Source organism: Coturnix japonica, chromosome 2, assembly GCF_054131305.1.
Source record: "Coturnix japonica strain WE chromosome 2, WE-NBRP24, whole genome shotgun sequence".
Taxonomy (NCBI): domain Eukaryota; kingdom Metazoa; phylum Chordata; class Aves; order Galliformes; family Phasianidae; genus Coturnix; species Coturnix japonica.
The window spans coordinates 44,485,270-44,508,377 of NC_140664.1; the positions used below are offsets into that span (position 1 = coordinate 44,485,270).

The following is a 23,108-nucleotide window of genomic DNA, read 5'->3' on the forward strand; positions in this document are numbered from 1 at the left end:
TCTGTGAATTGGGAAGGAGAACCATTGTACATAATGTGAAGAAACTACTTGGTTCCCTTAACCAGCTTTCTTTAAACAGAAGTTGGACCCAATTCACAGAAAAAAAAAAAAGTGCATGTTCAGTGGGTTGTAACATTGATGTAGTTCTCTTGCTAATCCTTATATACATAAAAGTGTCTGAATAAAAAAGGAAGCCAATCTGCTTTTATTCAGGCTTAGAACCATGTGGGTTGGATGTGAAAAACAGAAATGGTATATTAAATGCAATTCAGAAAAGAGACTCTTTTTCTTGTTAGCTGAAATTATGGCAATAGGAACCCAGCTGAAACATGTAACACAATGATATGAATCAGTGATGACTGTAAATGTGGCTCTTAGAACAAAACCTTTTTTTCCCCTACAGACAGGGATTTCAGCAGCATTTTTCTATCACTTCATGGAAAAGCTGGAAAATACCTGTGAGAGGATCACCTGATCTCCAGTGTTATTCCATCCTCACCTTAATAATCTGATAATTCAAAGAAATAAAATGATTTGATACATTTGATATCAGGGGTACGTTCCTCCTTTAGCTTGCATGTCCTTATTTTCCCTTATTTTGGGGATAGAATGTCAGGAGACCAATTGCAGTTGAAAATTCATGTACTTATCTAAGATGAAATTTACATTTGTAACAACACATCTCACAAAAGGAGCAGCTGTTTAAAACTGAAAAAAAAACCACCTCAAACCATCAGTGACTGCCAGATTACCATAAATAAATAAATAAAGCATTTTAATTCACATTTAATGTTCATGAGGGTTACTGCATTTCATTAGAAACAGCCCAAGATCTCCAGCCTGCACTACAACTTGTCATGTTCAGAGCTGTCAACATAACTGATTAATTAATTTTTTCCTACATGTACCTTCACCAACAGCTTCCCAGCCCACACTGGACAGAAACATGGACAGGACCTCCAAGAGAGTTGTCAAAATGGCAAAAAAAGTAGAAGCAATCCAGTGACCCTACAATTAAGCTTGATTTTCAGGAAAATCTGAAGTTGTTAGTCTTGGTTTTATTCACCCTGTATTTGCACTCTGGCTTAGCACTCTGAACTAGCAATGGAGCTATGGCAAGCCATATAATTCTTACACAGCTACAGCATAGAAGTTGCAAGCTAAAGCCAAACAGCTACTAGTCTGAGTGTCCATACTGGACTGAAATTGTTTCCATTTATATCCACCAGTTTCTCAAGTTTATTACTGTGGGCCAGTTTCTCCTAGGACCATTAAGCATGCCTTCTGCCCCATAAATGGCTGATTTCTCCTGTCACAAAGCAATCTTAACAATGTTCACAACCCTACTGTCAATATCAGAAATTCTAGTAAGCAGAAATGTAGGGGATAAATAATAACTATAACATGATATTTGAGACGTATAAAGCAATTTTACAGTACTGTGCTTCCACATGAGCAAATTCCTCTACTCCATTTTGAGGAATCAAAACTAAACTGCTAAAAGCTTTTGATCAAATCAGCAGTCACAAGTTATTCTAGAAGAAAACAAACAAACAAACAAACAAAAAAAACAAGAACAAAACAACAACCATACAAAACAAAACAACAGATAAAACTCCACACAATGAAAATCTAAGAAACAACAAAAAACCCTACAAAGCAAAATCCAAATGAACATTGCGTTTCTACCTCATCAGTACTCATAACAGTTCCCTTGAAAGAATCCTGTTGGCACACTGCATTTCTGGGAAGAGTCATGGAGGAAGAAACTTCTCTCCTGACCCCCTAAATCTCTCCCTCCACAAAGATTTCCTCAGACCAAAGGCAATTAAGGCTTTTCATGTGGAAAGCCAATGCTTACATATCATCTCCCAGTTTCTATGACAGCACAACTCCTATAAGAACATACCTCTCCAAGCTTACTAGCATTCCCATAGCAGTTATTTTCTTTCCCAGACATGCCAGATCATGTGGATTAATGCTGTACTGGTGGGGGTAACCCTGCTCCCTCTTGGCTGCCCCACTGCCTCACATTGGTTCCCTCACCAGGCCCACCATGGTTCCGCCATATGAGCAGAAGGAAGAGAAAGCCGTGCCAAAGAGCATGCGCTCCTTTTATGCCCTGCCGTTTTCTCCTCCTCAGAGTGAACTGAAAAATCCACCACCCAGAAAATTAAGATAGAAAAGACTGAAATCACTTCTGCCTTCACTGTTGTTAAGCTTATGCAACAGAAACATTTCCTAGATAATGGGATTTGTCAGCATCAGTTGAAGAAAAATGCCTACTGTGTGACAATATTAAGAAGCCAACTATCCCCATAAACAGGGAATTGGCTGACATTTTTCAGTTAATTTAGTGCCTAAAGCTAAACTATATATTACTGTTAACTATATAGATCAGCAGAGTGCTTATACAAAGTTTACTTAAATTTTAGTTTGCAATTAAGTTGTTTGCTTTACATATACACCTGTTTAATTTTCCTAAGAGGGATGTTAAGATTTGCATGTTATTACTGGAACATCCAATTACGGCCAACAAAAGAGAACAACAGTATCAGAATGTATCTGAATACATCAAGTAAACATTACTTCAATTAAAAGTCCAATAGAAACAATATTTTTATAGTGTGAAAAAAATCTACTAAGGATAAGAACAATCCTTTCTTTCTTCCTTCTCTTTAAACAAAATTTAAGTAACCCATCACTATATGACAGTTTTCCCTTCTAATTCTGACAGAACCTTGGATTAGCAGGAAACCTGGAAGTTTTGATTAACAACCTACTGGAGCTCTTGGCAATATGCCTGAGTGTTTCAGTTCTCTGCTGCTATAGAAACTCCCCTGGGTGACTGCACTGTTTTTCTCTTTCCTCTCATTTCTAAAATTGAGGATCAATGAATTTTTTTTTTTTTAAATTCTTTTTTTTTTTTTTAGTTCTTTTGCAGTTTGCTCCACTTGGTGTCAACTGCTGCACTACCCTTGCTTGGAGAAGAGCACCGCTCCACACAAACAGCTATCATTACCCATAACAGGCATCATAAATACTTTGCCATATGCCTTGTCAGCTGGCCAAACTGATGACACAGTTCTTTTATAGCATTCAGAGCAGTTCTTAGGAGGTATATGCATTTTGGGAAACTGGCAATTAATTAGCATTTCTTTGGATGTACAGGCTAGAAAATCCATGCAAAAAAGAGTTTATCTTCAAAACACATTCCCTTCTTTCAGTTCAACTTTTTTATTATTATTATTATTATTAATTTTTTTTTTTTAGCCTTTTTTGCCATACTCCCAATTATCCAGGCAATGGAAACATAGTGAATGGGCTCTCTCTTTTTTCAGCATTACTGACAGTCTCTAGTAGGAGAAGCACCAAAAGCACTTTCCAATACTACCCAACTCAACAGAGTAGCACACGAAATTGTGAAATGGCATACAGCTCAGTGCCATACTGCTGTCCTGACCAGTATACCAAAATTCATTCCAGCTACATCAAGAAGCTGTTTAGGCCCTCACTGCAAAAGCATCTGTGTCTTCTGAAAACTCACAGCTACAGCTATTGTCCCAAGAAACCACAGGTACAGCAAAGATAGACACCTACACAGCGCTCAGTCCGTAGGCACATTCCACACAAAAGGGCAGCTACTGCTAGCTGAACACCTACAAATCTTTCTTAGTGCCCTGCCTACCAGAGACCACTTGGAAAGCAACCAGACTGCACACTGTATAAGCTATTTCAGCAAGGAAAATGTATTTATTGGCATCTTACCTGTGGACATATGGAAAATAACTTGACCTGATTGAGCACATCAAAGCTGCATGACTTCTAATTGAAAAAATCAAGGGAAGATTTGCCACCATCAGAATAACTCATTCAGATCAGAAATTTCCCTCAGATCTCCAAGGATAAAAGGGCTACCAAACTACAGCAGCTGGAATGGGCTGTCCTAAATTGAGTGCAGGTGGAATGCTGAGCACCTTTCCTGAAACGAGAGACCCAAACACAATGGAAGGCCACCATATGCAGCTGGCTGATATATTGCAACAAATAAACCATTTGTGTTAGACAAGTCATGCTGGTACAAGTAAAGCTTCAGAAACTTTTTGTTAATTGGACTGTTGCCCAGCCTGATGGCCTCAAAGCAGGTAAACTGCTAAGCAACTCCCATTCTCAAGAAAGTCAATGAAAGCAGTCTCCTGAGGATAGAATAACATACTGCAAATGGGCTCAAAGCAAGTAAATGATTTTAAACATAAAACTACACAAAATGCACATTTTTTTCATTCTTCTTTCAAAGTAAAGCCATCAGAGACTGGACTATATAGGGACTCAGCTATTAGGAACACTGGTTACTCTTCATCTTGTGCTACATCATTTAAAATTAATACACTGTGATTCTAGATTTTTTTTTTTGTTTTGAACAGAGGCTTCTAAATACTACTATAATCTCTGATATCCATTACATATGTCTAAACTTGCAAAGAGCCTGAAGCAGAAACTGAGACACAGATAAATGTAAATCAATTCTACTACATACAGGCAGTATCCAAGCTAAGCTCAAAAGAGAATAATTCAGAAATTGATTTTGTTATCTACTTCAACTGATCAAAGCTTACAATGAAATGGTGCACTGTATCATTAAGGTCCTTATCAGTTTCTACAGTTATTACAAGACAAAAGTTGTACAGTTATAACTCTGGTAAATATACAAATAATCAAAACATTTTAAAACGAGAAACTGTAGACTGGTCCTCATGTTGGTTAAGGCAAAAGAGTCAGAATTATTTCAGAAATAAAATAATAAAATAAAATATGTGCCCATAAAATTCTAATGTAAGAGGTGCTTCCAATGCTATATAATCCTTTTGAAAAATTCAGTTTATCTCCCTCTTGTTAATTCACTAGTACACACAGAGCCATTTAAGCTGGCAGCAGCCTATGTTCAAGGATCCAGTTAAAAGCAAGTCCAGTTGAGTTTGGCTTGCTTCCAAGGATGGAGATTCCATAGCCTCTCAGGACATCTGCTCCAGCCACTTTATCCTTGTAATTTCATCCATTTCCCCCCCCCCTGAATTTTGTTTAAATTTCCTGTGTTTCACTTTCATCTGGCTTTCACGGACCCCTGAGCAGAATTTGAGAATGCCCCAGATAGATGAAGACAGCAGTAAGACCTCCCATCAGCAACCTTTTCTTACTGTTGAACAGACCCAGGGCCCAGGCCTCTCACATCCTCACGGGTACTTCAGCTTTCCAACCATCTTGGTAGCACTCTGCTGGGTTCAGTCCAGCATGTCAATGTCTTTTCTTTAGTGGGGAGCCTCAAACAGGTCATGGTTCTCCTCATACAATCTCATAAGTGCCAAATAGAGGGGAGGGATCTGCTGGCTGCACTTGCAAACACTGACTAGGACAGTTTTTATTGCAAGATACATGGCTGAGGTGCACAAGTTATTGTTTGTGAATACTTCCAATGTTCCCAATATCTACGATACTGCTTTCTATTCAGTTGGCCTCCCAATCTGATCTGCTGTACCATTATCCCACCCCAGATGCTGGACTCTGCATTTGTTTCTGCAGAAATTCAAGGAAGAGGTAGCACTTACAGATATTGAGTGGAATCGGGGTTAATTCAACCTCCTCCATACCACTCAGCTTTGAATATTTGCATCTATTCTTTTACAGCATCAGGGATAAAAATGAGCGGGGAAAACTGAGTACATTTACTGAAATCACTAATACAAACTAGAAGAAAGTCACCAGGTTTCAAGTATATAATATGAAACACCGTTATGAAATTATAGTAAAATAATATGAAGAAATATGCATTACTTCTAAAATAACCTACTGTGTTGCATTTATGGCCAGAACATTTTAAAAGGCAGCCAAGGTAATACCTAGCAGCAGTAATTTCCAAGAAGAAAACACTGAATTTTGAAAATGTTTAGGAAGAAAACAATAAAATTTATTTTCATGAGGAAAAAAGCAATAGCCATCAAGAATGGATTCAGACAGCTGTTGGAGTCTTGGAATTTCTGTGTTTCTCCCTTTGAATTTCTAGCGCCTAAGTAATATCATATCACAGCTCAGTTCTTTTGAAGCAGAAGAAGATGAGGGAATTCATCTCAGGATTGATTCTTTCCACTGCAGCTGAGGTGTATCATTTGCGAAAATGTGAAGAAAATGTACAGTATCAGCACATCAGGACTTAAATATGCTGTTAACCCACATTATTCACAATGCCAATAATCTGATGATCAAGGAAAGAGGAATGACAAGTAAGAATCAGCCACTGTACCACCATCTTTCATTGCAAGGAATCAGTCCTTTCCAATGCTTGAATCACATGGAACATAACTATATACATGGGACTATAAATTACTAACAAAATCGAGAGATATAAGCATATAGTGAATAATGGACCAGAAAGAATAATGGCCTAATATTCAAAAGGTCTGCAGGAAATTTGAGACAACTGTCTACAAGATGTTAACACCTCTAGCAAAGATGATGTCCTCCTCTTCATCTCCCATATATCTCATTAACCATTTCAAATGTTGTGGTGTAGCAATGGTGTCTCTTTTCCACATTTCCAGTCAGCATAAATCACTGTAACACCGTATGTAATAGAGCCTCTCTGCTCCTTCTTGCATGAAAACTGCAGCTACAGAATAGCAATTTACCTCTCCATTTTTAGCTTCCCTTTTCCTTCTTTTCCTTCCACCCTCCAATCTGGTTATTTTTGGACTGCCAGTTGGGATTATTGCTCTTTTTCCCTGCTAAAATAAAAACAAACAACAGATACACTTCAGATTCTGTGCTGAAGCACAAGATCTGTCTCCAGCATTAAAGTCATATTTTCTTGCCCAAGGTGCAATGCTATCTCCTATGACACCAACTAAAGGAAGCCTTGCAAGTAAGGGAAAATTCTGCTTCTGTATTCAGATGTGCAGTTTCTTGACTGCACTGGTGACTGCCTAACCATGCAGAGTGCTGCCCTGAGAACTCTGCAGGGGCTGACATTTGCCTTGTCTTAGAGCATGAAAATGAAGACTTTCTGAGATGAACTGCAATGGTGATTCAGAACACAGATAAATTAGAAGATTTGTATTCAAAAACTGCCTTCTTGATTAATCTTAATTTCAGACCACTTTTTATTATATTTTGCTTTTTCCCAAATTCCTCAAAGTTTAGTTCCTCCAGGTGGTGCATTTGTAAGGAACCCACAAAACATTACACAATATAGCAGCATAAGCTTCTTACCCCTAAATGTTTGAAGGACACTTCTGCAAAGAGAAGTACTTCCACCTTCCGTAATGTCATCACACATGAAAACCTAGCTGAAGTCAGTATCAAGGTTTTTTAATATGGGTAATATCTTTTTTTTTTTTCCTGTATCAAAATACTCTTATCTATTTTGGGGGGGAGGGGTGGAGGGTAGAAATCATTTTATTTGGTAAGACTTCAGTGTGGCACAGAGCTTCTGGGAACTGAAAGGAAAAGAGATTAGGCATTTCAATGAAAATCATTGTTTTGCACTCTGGAGAATAAGACAATGTGTGTATTCATTAGTTTTCCTACTTTTCTGTATGCTGATTATAAAGGGATGGGTTGTGTCAAGCCCAAGTTGTCCAAGATGCAAATTGAGTGTGTTGGCTTTCCTTCTGCAAGGAAGAGCCATGTTGAACTTCTAGAAATGGTATGGGCTACTGCCTGATAACATGGTTTTAATTTTCAGGATGGTATTTGAAACACAACCAACATACAAAATAGATCGTCAGCAGAGTGAGGATCAGGGAAACTGAATGAGTGAGAACTTCTTAAGAAGACAGTGGTGAACAGAAATATCTAGACAACACTGAGAGAGAAAAAAGCCAACCAATTCCATGAAGCATAGCAATGACCATCCAGCCTTTCTGAAAGAGATTCTCCAAATAATGCACCTGACTCAGAAAATACAACTTCTTTCAGGGAATAGAAATCCAGAAGTTATGCATAAAACTAAGCCAAACAAAAAACAGGGTTTCTTAATAATGGAGATGTGACAACTTTCTGATACAACTTAACAAGAAGCCCAACAGCTCAAAGGAGACAAGTGGCAGCTGCTAACCTGAAATTATCTGCAGTGCTGATGGAAACAGTTATATTTTAAACAAACATTATAATCACATGTAAATGAATAACTGTGTAATCTGTATTGTTTGACTTAAAATTCTCCTGGAAAATAAATGCCATTTTATGCACATATCCATTATTGAGCATTAAGTAAGGAGACTGATTAGGCTTTAATTATCACAATTTTTATGACTTTGAGCACCATGTTTAAAGGAATATTTTTTTAGGAGCACATGTAATACTTTTTCACAGGCATTTTGTGGGCTCTTGGAAATAATACAGCCTCACTGATGTATGCATCATTTTAACAACTACTTTTTGATCCACAATTTTACATAAAGGAATGTCTGCAGATTTTGACATGTACTAAAACATTTTGCTGGCTCAGTTTATTTATTCCTGGAATACAAATACCAACTGCTTACCTAGTGGCATCCTCTCATCTCCTTGGTCTGGACGGCAGTTATGTTACAGTGAAGTCAAAGCCATATTACAATGAGGAATTCAGCCTGTCTAAGTACTTGACAGAGTATATAACTGTATGCATCATCTCCATATTCTCATGCTGTGCTTTCTGAGGGTGGCTTGCACAAAATGCCATACAGCTCTTATCCTATTTAACGTTTATTAAAAATTTATTTCCTCATTTAAACTTACACAGAGATTTTCATTTGTTAATCAGATTTGGATATAGCCAGGATACCTAAAGCTTAGTTTTAGGGCCCTCACTATGAGAAAGACATTGAGGTTCTGGAGCATGTACAGAGGAAAGGAATGAAGCTATCAAGGAGAACAAGTCTTATGAGGAGCAGCTGAGAGAACTGGGATTGTTCAGTCTGGAGAAGACTCAGGGGAGCCGTTACTGCTCTCAACGACTACCTGAAGGGAGGTTGTAGTGAGGTGGGTACTGGCCTAATCTCCTGCATAACTAGCAATAAAACTAGAGGGAATGGCCTCAAGTTGCACCAAGTTTGATATATGGAGATGTTAGGAGAAATTCTCCAAAAAGAGTGGTAAGGCATGGCAACAGACTTCCCAGGGATGTGGTTGAGTACTTTCCCTGGAGGAGTTCAAGATGTCTAGATGCTGTACTGACTGACATCGTTTGGTGGTAGGATGGATGGTTGGACTGGATGATCAAGGAGGTCTTTTCCAACCCCAGTGATTCTGTGATTCTATGATAACCAGAACTGAGGGTGTACCTCTATCAGATACTGGGGCAGTTATCTGCAATGTAAGTAAGAAGTCCACATAGCACAGTACAGGACCACTGTACACACAATGGCCGAAGTCTCTGGAAGCAGCATGGCTGTCTGGGGAAGACTTGTTAACTCAGAGACCATGTTGCACAAGAGAAGTCATGTCTCATCATATCTCACATTAGAAGCATCTGCTCCATCAGCATTTGTAACTCCATTCCTGAAAGGTTAATCAGCCTCTTGTTACTCTCCCACTCTTTTAGGGCTAAGCAAAAGAGAAAGCTGACTCAGGTTCAGGTACTAAGACATATTTTTTGGTAGTAAAGAGCAAGAAAATTACTGTTTAATTATTACCAAATAAATCCTCAAGCAGACACCTGTGTGTAACACGCAAGAGAACCAATAATAAAGCAATGTGTATATCCATCACTGCTATACTACAATAAAATGTCCAAAATTAGGGAACAAAAATATATCAAAAGCCAAACATGAAACCTACTAAGATTGATAAACAATTTAAACTCCCTAAATAACTTCAGAGAGGTTAGTAAATCAAATTCAGAAAAGATATGGGATACCACCCTGTTTCTTCCATAAGCTCACTGTGCCCTCTGTTGATCAGCATAATACGCTTTACAACTATGTGACAACACATTATTTTTTCAAGGATCCTGCAGTTTGCAGGACAGCTAACCAATGAAAGATAATTGCACAGGCAAAGACCTATTGTCTACAATGCCCTTTATTTTGTTAGGAGTTTGGAAATAAAGCAGAGTGAATAGGACAACAGTTTACAGGAAAAAAAAAGAAAAAAAAGAAAAAAAAAGAACATTTTTATGGCTAAAACAGCTGAATACTTCCCTGGAAACCTGCTTTCCCTCTCAACTACAGAATTCCTATACAATACCAAATTAGAGCAAGTAATACCAACCAGGCTCTTTGTAATCAGTCACTACACCAGCATTTCTCATATTAAGGATGATCTGAACAAGACTTTTGGTATAGTTTTTCAAAGTGCTCAGAACTCAGGACATCATGGAATCTGTGGCAGTAGCATTATGTACTGCTGAATGATTTGAAATATACTGGACCTACAAATTCATTTGCCCAGACAGTCCTCCAATGTTATTACAGAAATGCTAGTGGAATATAATGCTTATGCCTCAGATCCACAGGCCTAAATAACACAATCACTTACCTCCATAGTATCCAATTGAACTTTACCTTTATACTACAGGGTGCATTTGCTCCAATTGCTTTTTCATGAACATCTCTCTTGTTTTTGTTGAGTCAGTATTCTCTGAGTCTGTCTTCTGTCTAATGCTGCCATCTTGCAGAGATGTATTGGCAGTTACACAAATCACCAAATTTGCTATAGCTTCTGCTGAGTCCAAATTGACGATAAAATGTGCTTCCTTTGCTAACACACTCTCCTGGCTCCTATCAGTCTTTAACAATCAGACAGCAATTCATACCCTTTCAAAATACTACAAACACAATTTTATTTTTTCCCTACAATTTTACCTTTTTGAGTTGTAATATTCTTTTTGCTTATAAGTGTGCATTAAGGCATATTCCTAGATTTGCTAGGCGAACATCTTTCATAATGCAGTGAGTGAGCTGCTTCCTCCAGAAACTCCTTATTTTGTCTTATTCATGACTGCAACACAAGAACCCTTACTGCCTTGGAAACCTTAAAGCAAAAAGATAGACAGAAACACTTTCACTGTCTCAAAAGCCTTGTAATTTACTGCCATACATGCAAGCACAAGAAAAAATTATTTTGAAAACAATGAAAAAGCCAGTTTCAGAAAATAATTTATTGAACTAGATCCCCACCAAAGACTGAAGTGACAATAATGCACAGAGTTACTTCACTCCCAGGGTACCATTTATTCAAAAGGACTTTGAAATGAGACAGCAGAAATCTGAACACTTAAATCATAAGTCAAAAAGCACAGGACTATCCACTTTCTTTAAAAAATGTAAATCTAAAAAGGTTATATAGGATTTGGAATGCATGTCATACTACTATGAAAGCTTCTGGACATCATTACAATTAAATGTTATTATCAAAGAAATGTTTTCATGAAGTGTATTTTAATTCAGGCATGTGCTTCTAAGGATTAATAGATGACAACAAATATTTCAAGGTGCCCATTCACAACTTATATCTGAATAGAAATTTGTACATGAACAGTGTGTACATTACTAGTGCAGCAATAACAGCCCCATACAGATTCCATGAGATCCAGAATGGTATTTGCACAATTTCCTCCCTGTACTGAGAAGTTTGAGGATAAATTGACCCTGATTCCATTTAAATAATGCTAAACACGTTAAAAATATAACTAAGTTTGGAAACCAGAAGATTTTACAAAACCACATCTACAACTTTCACAGTGAAAATTAATGCATTACTTCTAAGTCCAGAGTTGACAGCTTAATTTTACGAAGTGTATAACAGCGTCATCTGCAAAACCATCTCTGCATTGCATTGGCAGTTTGATCGATATGTATTCCAAACTACATCATGTCACTTTAACCTGGAGAGAAATACCAGCCCTTTGGACATAGAATCTAAACACACTGCTGTCCTAATACTGTGATTAATGCTGCGAGCTACACCCTGCCTAGCCCCTAATCTCTGGGCTTTCTAATTTATAGCAGAGATGGATAGGCTATCAGTAGGGAATTACAAGGATTACTAGCTGTTTATCTCTCCTTTGCAGACACTTTGCTGCTTATGGAATTACCATAAACCCTCCAGCTACAGTGCCACTTCTGCACTAACCCAGAAGTCCAGCTACTCTATTGGGTACAAAATGTTTTGGTAGCCAAATTCTTAGAAAATACTAGAGTCAATTGATGCATTTCTATTTTTTGTAAGTGATTTGAGCATACTGTCAAGACCTGTCACGTTATTTCAGTGAGAATTTGTCTGCAGGTTATCTTACATTCCCTTGAAATCCAGTGCTGTGATCCTGTCTACACTAATTAGAGTTTAGCATTAAGGCCTGAAGGTTGCCCTCAAGCATCACCACAGGTGAATCCATTAAACATGTATGCCAAGACATTTCTATACTAGCAGCAAGTTATGTAACCCCATTTAAAAATATTTTATTTTTATGGGCATCAGGAATGTTTCTAACCTTCCTACAGTCTGAAAATCAAGGGTTTCCTCCATGCTCTTACAGAATGTCCTTATGTTTGGGACTGACTCTTGGGTGAAACTAATCTAAGATTTGGAGGGAGAATATATATGATATTTGTTTTATTTTCCTAAAGGCAGAAAGAAAAGGATATTGTTACATTTTTATTCTACCGACTTATAAAGATCTAAATCTTTATAAAAGAACTTTGCTTGTTTTGAGACAAGTTTGAGAATTAGGACCATCAAGGGGACAAATATTAGACCTTGTAATTACGCTATACAAGCATCTTCCAACAACTTTTAAATACAAACTCTGTTTATAGCCAGAGAATTTATAATCAGGGCACTTCTACAACCACAGTTTAATTAAGTGGCTGTTTCAGCACTAATAATTAGCCAGTTTGCAAGTACTTAATACTGCTTAGATACAAATTTTAGCCCAATATTGCATATAAAGGGGTTATTTAAACCTCAGCATTTACCACTGAGCTAAAACTCTGCCTTTATTACTAAATCAGCCTGGGAAGTAGGAGACAGTAAGAACAGTTAATTTTAAAGTTCTGAGTCTCTAAGTCGGTGCATCAGAACAGGTACATGCATATTTTTAAACATAAGAAGATGTTCAACACGTACCCAAAGTCACAACATACTACCTTTGATTGTCATTGCACTGTCATGTATTTATCTATCATTACCTTATGTTCAAGGACTGTAATAGAAGAAAATTGTTAAAAATAATTGTAAGTTAAAATAAGAACATGCTACATACAGTATCTTCACTGACTTCTGTTTCTTGTATCTGCACAAACCTGTTAAAATACTTCATTTTTTAAGACTTAACAAACAAACCCAAATTGCTTCATACCTGAATTTCTCTCAAAAAGTTATAAAATGTCTTAACACAAAGAACACATATTCTTATTTTTCCTTATAAGTCTTGTAATAAAGAACAAAAATACAGTCACTGAAAGGGAGAATCCCCACCTAGGAACTAGATATTCTGCCAGCACAGTCTAACTCACATTTGCGTGACACCATCATGTCAGCTTCTGTGCTTTTATGCAGTGAGTGCAGAATAGCAGATAATCATGTCCCTCTGCTAAGTTTCATTCCTGCTTTCCCTTTTTTTCCCTGGCATCAAGGCCAGGCTGGATGTGGCTCTGGGCAGCCTGGTCTGGTGGTAGGTGACCCTGCACATAGCAGGGGATTTGAAACTGGATGATCATTGTGATCCTTTTCAACCCATGCCATTCTATGATTCTATGATTCCATGAGTTAGCCAATCCATGGTGTGCTGTTGTCTTCTATTTGCAGGTTAAAAACAACTTTTATTTTTTCTTCTGTCTTTGGTTTGGTTGGTTTTCTGACAGGGAATGCTGAAATCATACCAGTTTGTTTGGATTTACTGAGGCCGATTTGGCAAAATAGATACAAGCAGGATCAGGAACTTTTCCAAGAGGTTGTTGAGATGTTATACTACAACGTTTAATTAAATATGTTATTTGCTGAGTTATTGATAAGGACATCATTAATACAACTTGGATACATCTCAAGGACCCACCACACTGGCCTCACTATAATTGTACTTTTCAGACCTAATGTGCTTATCCAGCACCTATTGATGGCTCCACATGAGGCTTCATTCCAGGGATGTAGCTTGTGTTGGCAAGGAACATCAGCATTGCTGCCGCACTGAGAACCAAGCCACAGCTTGTCTCTCAGTCCTCTGTATGCTGCTGACAGGTGCAGCAAAACAATTTCCAGCCTTGATAGTTCTGCTGTTCTCATGAATACATGGGCAAGCGTGAAGCCCATCACATCCCTCCCAAATCACTTCTCTGTTGTGGATGATTAAGTGAGCAATACACACTGAATGCATGTATATGAGAACTTGATGGGTAGACAGTGAGGAGACAGGTGTAAAGCTAGCTACTCTAGCTTCAATGTCCACATTATTTTATTTTTACTTTTATTTTTTCTTTCTTGGTCCTGTATTAAAATCATTCCACATATTCACAGAATCACAGAATCACAGAATTGTAGGGGTTGGAAGGGACCTCTAGAGATCATCGAGTCCAACCCCCCTGCCAAAGCAGGCTCCCTACACCACGTCACACAGGTAGGCGTCCAGGCGGGTCTTAAATATCTCCCGAGAAGGAGACTCCACCACCTCCCTGGGCAGCCTGTTCCAGTGCTCCGTCACCCTTACCATAAAGAAGTTCATCCGCATATTCGTGCGGAACTTCCTATGCTGTACTTTCATCCCATTACCCCTAGTCCTATCCCCATGCACTACTGAAAAGAGACCAGACTCACCACTATGGCTCCCACACCTCAGGTATTTATAAACCTGGATCAAGTCCCCTCTCAGCCTTCTTTTCTCAAGGCTAAACAGACCCAGTTCCCTAAGTCTCTCCTCATAGGGGAGATGCTCCAGGCCCTTCACCGTCTTAGTGGCCCTCCGCTGGACTCTTTCCAAGAGATCCCTGTCTTTTTTGTACTGGGGAGCCCAGAACTGGATGCAATATTCCAGATGAGGCCTCACCAGGGCAGAGTAGAGGGGGAGGATCACCTCCTTCGACCTGCTGGACACGCTCTTTTTAATACACCCCAGTATGCCATTGGCTTTTTTGGCTACAAGGGCACATTGCTGGCTCATGGTTAATCTGTCGTCCACCAGGACGCCCAGGTCCCTCTCAGCAGAGCTCCTCTCCAGCAGGTCTTCCCCCAGCCTGTACTGGTGCATGCAATTATTTCTACCCAGGTGCAAGACTCTACACTTGCTTTTGTTAAACCTCATCCGGTTTCTTACTGCCCAGCTCTCCAGCCTGTCCAGGTCTCGCTGAATGGCAGCACAGCCTTCAGGTGTATCAGCCAATCCTCCCAACTTTGTGTCATCAGCAAACTTGCTGAGTCCAGAATTGCAATTGCAAGTTTGAGAGTTTCTTTACTCTTCTTAAATTAAAAACAACAACAAAACCCCACAATTAAATTGTAGAGACAACCAAGAAGTATGGATTGCAAAAGAATAATATGGGTTCTATATCATATTCCAATACAAGAACCTATGTAATATATTTCACTTTAGAGCAAATATTACATATGCTTTCTTGGTCTGCACTTGGAGGCAGTTAATTTTACACTAGTGCTATTCACCTATTTTATTCACTTTTGGTATAGTAACATTGATCAAGTGTTCACTACAACCGTGTTAGTAATCTTTTGACTAAATAGATTACCTTTTTTATTTTTTAAAACCCTTATTAAAATCCAGCAGTCTAGCAGTATAAATTCTTGATAATATATGTCTACATATGAGGAGTAAGTTCTAGCTAGACAGGCTGACAAATGATCAATAGGAGACTTCTGAGCTACCAAATTAATTTTTTCAAATTATTCAACTTTTAGGACAGGAGGTTTAAGCTCTATTGAGGGACAGTCCTGACACCAACTAATGTGTATTAGTTGACACACATGTCTGTTTTGGCATAGTTCTATGGAATTTTTATAGTTAAGAGTTACTGGAGAGATTAATTCACTTGCTCTCCTGATTAAGCGGAACTGTTTCTCCTTGTGTCTACAACATAAATATATGATCTCTGACAGTGTTAAGAAGGCTCATGTGGTTTAAGGGGATGTAGCACATGCTTAATTTACAGTAGTGATAGTATGTTGAAAAGGAGAGAATAGAGTAGAGTAGATCAGATGGAAAGGACCTTTGAAGATAATTTAGCCCAACTGCCTCACTACTACAGGGATAATAAAAAATTAAAAGATATTATTATGCACGTGCCAGTATCTGACTTCACTCGTGGTAAAGAATTTTTTTCATAATGTCCAGTCTGAAAACCAGTTAAAAACCTGATGTAAATAAGAATATATTCTGTGATATTTTTAAAAGGCTGACTTACTCCCCTCACTCATTAGTATGCACTAGAAATGACTACTATTCTGCTGAACTAGAAAATGAAATAAATTAGAAAATACTCAATTTGTGCAGTTTTCTGTCTAACAATTTCTACTATTACTGCTATCCCTCTAAATAATCACAGATTCCTTAAAAGCTCACGCTCTTCTTCCACACCAGAGTGTTCTGTTCAGCAATTAAGAATCACTAGTACTGTCCTTACAGCAATCAATTTGTTATAGAAAAGTAATAATGCTATATTTTGAAAACTCTATAAAAGTGAAATAAATACAGTTACAGAAGAAGAGCTAAGTCTGCCTGAATAATGAAGTAAGGAAGATGCCACCCTGACAGAAATACAGGCTTCTACAGCACTTTAATATGTTTATCAGCAACATTTCACTTTGGAACATGACTGACATTACTAATTTTTTCACATTATTTGCACAAAATTGGAAATGAGGCACTGTCAATATGAAAGGAATTCAAAGAGACACCTTCCTATTATCTTGCTAGCCTTTGCCACAGCACTGTCCATTTTATTTATTACTTCACCGAGCTGGTCTTCCCAAAACAAGTAAGCAGATGATAGAATTACCACCAAGAAGTTGCCAAAATGATGATAAATATTATTACAAACTTGTGCTTCTCATAAAACACAGACACAAAACAAATTACCTTTGACATGCATTGCAAAAATCCCTCCTTGGCTCAGATGCTAGCCACTGCTTGAAGAATGTTTCCTGCCTCTGAAGATAAAGTTCATGCACTGAACCTTTACAACTGAGGCCACCATTTTAATACCTTTGTATTACCAAAGAATGTTGGCATTGAGTATGTCCTTCTAGAAAAATTTGCCTCCTGATAAATTACACTCGTCACACCTTATTTATGACTTTTACTTCCTTCATATCCTTCTCTTCCCTGACAGTCTGTCAATGGTAACTCTTCTTCCCCACTCATTTTATGTGATTCAATTAAAAGTTTATAGAAAGAATATAATTTTAACATTATACTTAAACTGAAAGATCCACTTGCAGAGTATCACAGAATTGTGATGGATGGATGGATGGATGGATGGATGGATGGATGGATGGATGGATGGATGGATGGATGGATGGATGGAAAGAAGTTGCATTTCCCCCTCACAGACCTTCAAATCTTGCAGAATGTTGAAAATGGAAAACATGGATTCAAAAGTGTTTTTCTGTTTACAAAAGAATGACATGATAATTAAGGAAGAAAAATATAATAAAAATGCCTATGGTAAAATATTCTGAAAAGTGAGGTTAATTAGATATAAACTGTAATCAAAATTGTGTCCACCAAACTGGAAAGATTGGCGAAAGAAACTAAGACATGAGTTCTTTTCTTGGGAAAGAACAATGCAATACTGAACACGGCAGTACTGAGAAGATTAAGCCTATCTAATGTAGATTATACAATGCTCTATAGTCAATCACAAAGAGCTTTCTTGAAGTTAGAAGCATTAGCGTTCATGCACACATTCAGCTGAAGTAGAAGAGCAAGCTCTCTGTTCCTCACAGGAATTGTACAGTGCAATCAGCAGCTGGACCAGCCTCTGGCACCATTTGGAAACAGAGATAAGTAAGAGTCTTTGCTGGAAATGGAAGTAGTACTTGCAAGAATAAGCCTAGAAGGCTTTTATTTTATTTGACCACTCAGCTATCACTGAGGTATCACTCACCAAGATAATAAAGGTGAACAAACATTTTCTTCCAAGCTGCTGTTTAGCTTTATACTCACGTTCAATCAAAGTTTTTGTGCCAAGTCTATTCCTTTACAGTAGAATTTTGCCTCAGAGCTGTTTTTAATCAATTGGGAAAAAAATAAATCAATGGACTACAGACAGAATGACAAAATATCAGATTTTTCTTGGGATATCACATTCAAGTGTGGATGGCACCTAGCAAGAAAATCAGCTATTGAATACCCAGCCATGCTTAAAAATAATTACTATGAATTTAGATTTGTTAAGCTAAGGCAAGAGACTTGGAAGAAAAAAAAAAAAATCCTATTTTTTTTTCTATTTTTGCATAAGGAATGATCAAAAGGCATATTTTATATTTGCAAACGACACACTGCAAGACAAGATGCATGTACCACAGGGGCACACTGTTGGGTTCTCCACTATTCATGTTTCTGTATAACTTAGCTTATCCATTAGCAAATAAAGGGGAACTTTTAATACTCAGGAGGCATTCACTCAGAAAGCTGGAGTGGCCTAGGTTGTTACAGTTCATAAAAGGAAAAAGCGCCTTATAATTCTTCCTCGTACAGCAACCTATACACTGTACTTTCTTGGGATGACAGAGGCTGCTTTACACTGTTTAAGTGACAAAAGAAACTTACATTCAATTACCCAATAACTAGTAATTACTCCTACCACACAAAGAAAAGCAAAGAAATACAGAACAGAAGCAATGAAATGGCCCTTGTCATTTTTGTGATCCCGAGACTGGAGAACAGCTGCTGGGAAGCACGTAGTCACAGGCAGAGCACAGAGGAGACCTCTGAAGTGCTCCCCTAAGGTGTCACATGCAATTTCGTGGATATTCAGCTGCTCAGAGTGCCAGAATCACAAATTTGGCTCACCTTTGTCATCTTACTGTCCATTTAAAATGACAGTTAAAAGAAGACTGATCTGGAAGACTTGTGGTATATAACATTCTTCTAATTTCCATACAGCTTCCCTTTCTGCATGTCGGAAAAGATGCCTATTAATCAATATGAAAATTTTGATAGCAGAGTTCAGAGTTTTGCACAAACATTAAGAGGAGTTGTTTATCTTTGATATAAGAACAAATTTCTAGAGGAAAGAGTGATGGAGCTTTTGATGTAACTTTTATTTCTCCAAATTTCCTTGGTTTAGACAGGAAGATTATGGAAGATTTTCCTATATCTTTGATTTAGATCAGACCTATTTAGAAACTGACAGCCTTATGGGAAGTTTGCCAGAAATATTCAACTGAAATAACCCACCAAAAAGCAATTCTATAGTCTCAGTAATACAAGAAATATGAAATTATTTCTTGTATAAATGCAGAAAATAACTTCAACTGAGGAATGATGTTTTATGACAAGCTGACTGAATTTCCCATTCCTTACAGCTGTTTTACACCCTGTTCCTGAAAGTACAAAAGGAAATCAGTAGTCAGTCATGTCTGCTGCTGCTTATTGTTGAGAACAGGCTGCCTGCATGATATGCATCTGCACAGGCCAAGAAAAAGACCATAATTTTGTTGGATGTGATCAATAAGAACCTCCCATAACAATTATGTAGGACCAATTTATGCTCTTACGGTCAATTTGGGCGTTTTATATTTTCTCTTTCTACATTTTGCTTTGGATGTTTTTTCTTCTGTGAGGTCAAATTGGTTAGCATTGCTAATTTCCAGTGAATATTACATTACAACATTTTTAAAAGCATCTAGGAAAATGTGTAGAAATCATCTGAAATTAACCACAACAGATGCTCAAATGCAGTTCATTTTTCTATAACGGCATAACGCGCAATCTGAAAGAGCAGGAAGGCTTTTTTGTATACTCCAGTGCATAGGGAGGGGTTACAAGTATGCACATTATTAAGAATAGTCTGGAGGCCCCTCATTATAATTAATGCTAATTTCCAAAGCTGAGCTTCAGACTGTTAAGATGAATTTGTAACAGCATGAAGGAATAAGTGTAAAGATGACTGAAAAATGCAGAGGAAGTACAGGTAGTCTAGATTTTAATTTTACATATGTTCTCTGCACTTCATTATGTATTCTCAGTGCTTTCCCACTGCATTATTTGCTCTAAGAAAAAGCTACAGGCACTGAATTGGGCTGCAGTGGCAATGCTTATTATACAGTCCCAATATTCTCAAGAACGCCGAGAGGTTCAGCGCTGATTAAGGGAATGAGCTCACTGAAATGGGAGTCAGCATCAAAAAAAGTACTGCAACTTCCCTTGGGTCTTGTCCAGGCATGAATTAAGCCACAGAGTTGCCAAAAATATTTCAAAAGACTAGTGCAGAATGATTCCGAATTTCTGGCGCTGTTATATTAACAATGCAACTACTAATGAAGATGGAGCAAAAAATATCCTAATTCTTTTATCAGAATACAGAAAAAAAAAAAAAAAAAAAAAAAAGAAGAAGAAGAAGAATGAAAGGACAATAATAATAATAATAATCTACTATGTATTTGATTTCACAGGTAAAACATTTCTCATTAGCCAGCAAAAATCATACCGATATTGATTACTAAAAGTAGAATAACTGTACTTTTTGGTGTTATTTCTTCCCATCTCAACTTGCAGTGACAAAGCTGTGGGAAAACTGACATTTTTTTTCCAGTTTGCAGAGAGAATTTCAAATCTACTGGGGTTGGGTTTTACCAGAAAATAAAACTGAAAAGAAACATATTTCATGTTCACATTTTCATCTGTGAAACTGGGTTTTCAGCACCCTTATCTGTCTGAACTAAAACTGCTTTTCTCTTTTTTCATACTTTATTTTAGCTACACTTGAAAGTCCAGAGATACAACGGAGACTACCAAAATGTCTCACATAAATTACCATGCTGCAAATAACATGACTGGAAGAAAAGAAGCAAGTTTCTCCTGTACATTCACTGCATGCTTTTGCATGAAAAGAAAACCCTCATTTCTGACATTCACCAATTAAATTTAAAGTATGTAACAGTTGAAGTAGTTGAAGAAAACTCATTCCATTACTAAATAACTTAGTTTATGTATTGACTTAGTCTTCTCAAGATTTCTTTTTAGAATTCTCCACAATGCTATTAATCCAAAAACATACAATTATGTCCTGAATTAATAAAAAAATAAATTCATTTTGTGAAAAGATCTTTTTAAAAAGTCAGGACCAGAGTTAACTGAAGTACTTCACAATATTATCCTTCAAAGTTGTTTAAGCATGCTGATACTTCAGTAAGCAGATCACAAGCAAAACCACAGAAAATTCAGTAGAGTAAAAATTGACATAGTTTAAATTAAGGAATTCATGTTGCGCAGTTCCCCTGGGAATTAAGCATGTCCACTATGATTTACACAATTTATATTTAACAAATGCTTTTAAGAACCAACAGAAAAAAGTGTTTTATAGAAGATGACTTTCAGCTACCTTACAGGCCCTGATAACAAAGCATTCAGCCTGAACTTTGCAAAGTTCAAGACATTCGCAGTATATTAGTTTGTAGCCAAAATAGTATCTGCTGATGTGAAAAGATGATAATAAGCACTTCTGATGCTGATAATTCCTCTGGAAAGTAAAATATCTAGTCATCAGAAAAAGTTCAAGTTATTTTCTATCATTGTGCATTACACCGAGGACAGAAGTTATAAGGAATTCAATTTATACACTTATGGTGCACAAACAGCACCTTTTTTCCCCCTTATTTTAGTAATGGTCCTCTTTCTCTTCCCACCTGCCTGCTGCAGCACTGTATAGAAATGCTGAGAATGAGAAGTAGGAAAGTCATGAAAGTGAGCAAATGATGTGCTCAGCACACTGTTCACTGAAAAAATACAAAATAAAACCTTAAGGGATAATCTTGTCTCAGTATACGGATACCACAGAACAATTTGCCAAGTGTTGTCTGTAGTTTTCATACATCTACAGGATATAAACGGCTTAAGAGGACAGTCTTATCTAAACTCATTACCTCAGCTACTGTAAAGGACTCAGGTCTGCATTCTCAGATTACACAGATTTTTTTGTTTGTTTGAAGCTGTATGACCATTTTTAAACACTTCAGATTTTAAGAATCCCAAGCAGCAGAAGAGAGCCAGATGAACTCCCATTCCCTTCAAAACTCCTTCCACATGATGTCATAAGGTATGGAATATCCATTTGGACAGTTAAAGTCAGCTTTCCCAGTTCTGTTTCATCCCAGCTCCTTGGGCCATTTGCTGCCAAAGTCTCTAAACAACACTGTTTAGCAGCAACTATATGCCCTGGTGTGTTAGCAACACTGTTTTTCTCCTAGAACCAAAACATAGCATGGCGCCAGACACTGAAGAAAACAATCCTGTCCTAGCTGAAACTAATGTAAATGGACTACAAATTGTTTGTAATTCTGATTTTATCATCTACATTTCTGAAACAAATAAAAAAAAAACAGTGACAAATAAAATACATGAAACCACTGCATATGATTAAATAAGCACTGAAGACAAAGCAAAGGTTTGCCAACAAACTTTGTGTACTTATCACATGAAGAATAGAACTACTCAGAACATTTCAGTAATTATGTATTTTCTGATCAAAGAGAGAATGCAAATATTAGCAACATGATTGTTATTTTTTTACAAATACCTATTCTTTAATTAGGAATGCAAAAATATACAATCACAATACTGTTCTGATGAAGAGAATACCTTATCTGGGCATCATAGATTCAGTTGAAACGTTACTTTAACACAGTGTCTCTATGTATTGTTTTAAACCATTCTTAAACAGCCTTTCTTTTCTTCACAAGTTAGTGAAATTGCTATTTTATACTTTCCTTTTTATTTTTACCTACTATTTGATACCAGTGACAAAAAGAATAGTAATTCAGTGTATTTTCTTTCATAAAGCAGCTCACTTTCACCTTATTCAAATCTGTAATTTTTCAAAATTAAGTGTTTATTTTTGCATAAGCATAGCTGCCAGTATACATGGGGTTATCTTTATTACATGCTGTTGATTAAAAAATAAAGTACAGCT

At 37.3% G+C, this 23,108-nt stretch overlaps 1 protein-coding gene across 15 annotated transcripts in view; it reads right to left on the bottom strand.

The window, feature by feature from the left end:
- DLGAP1 (DLG associated protein 1) overlaps positions 1-23,108 on the bottom strand; it is a 365,353-nt gene that overhangs the window by 262,784 nt on the left and 79,461 nt on the right. For 2 of the 15 annotated variants that reach the window (XM_032442677.2, XM_085539646.1), the window contains exon 3: positions 6,681-6,776. The exons of the other annotated variants lie outside the window; for them this stretch is intronic. The gene's annotated coding sequence lies outside the window, so the exon portion shown is untranslated. The remainder of the gene's footprint in view (positions 1-6,680; positions 6,777-23,108) is intronic. 15 annotated transcript variants of the gene reach the window in all.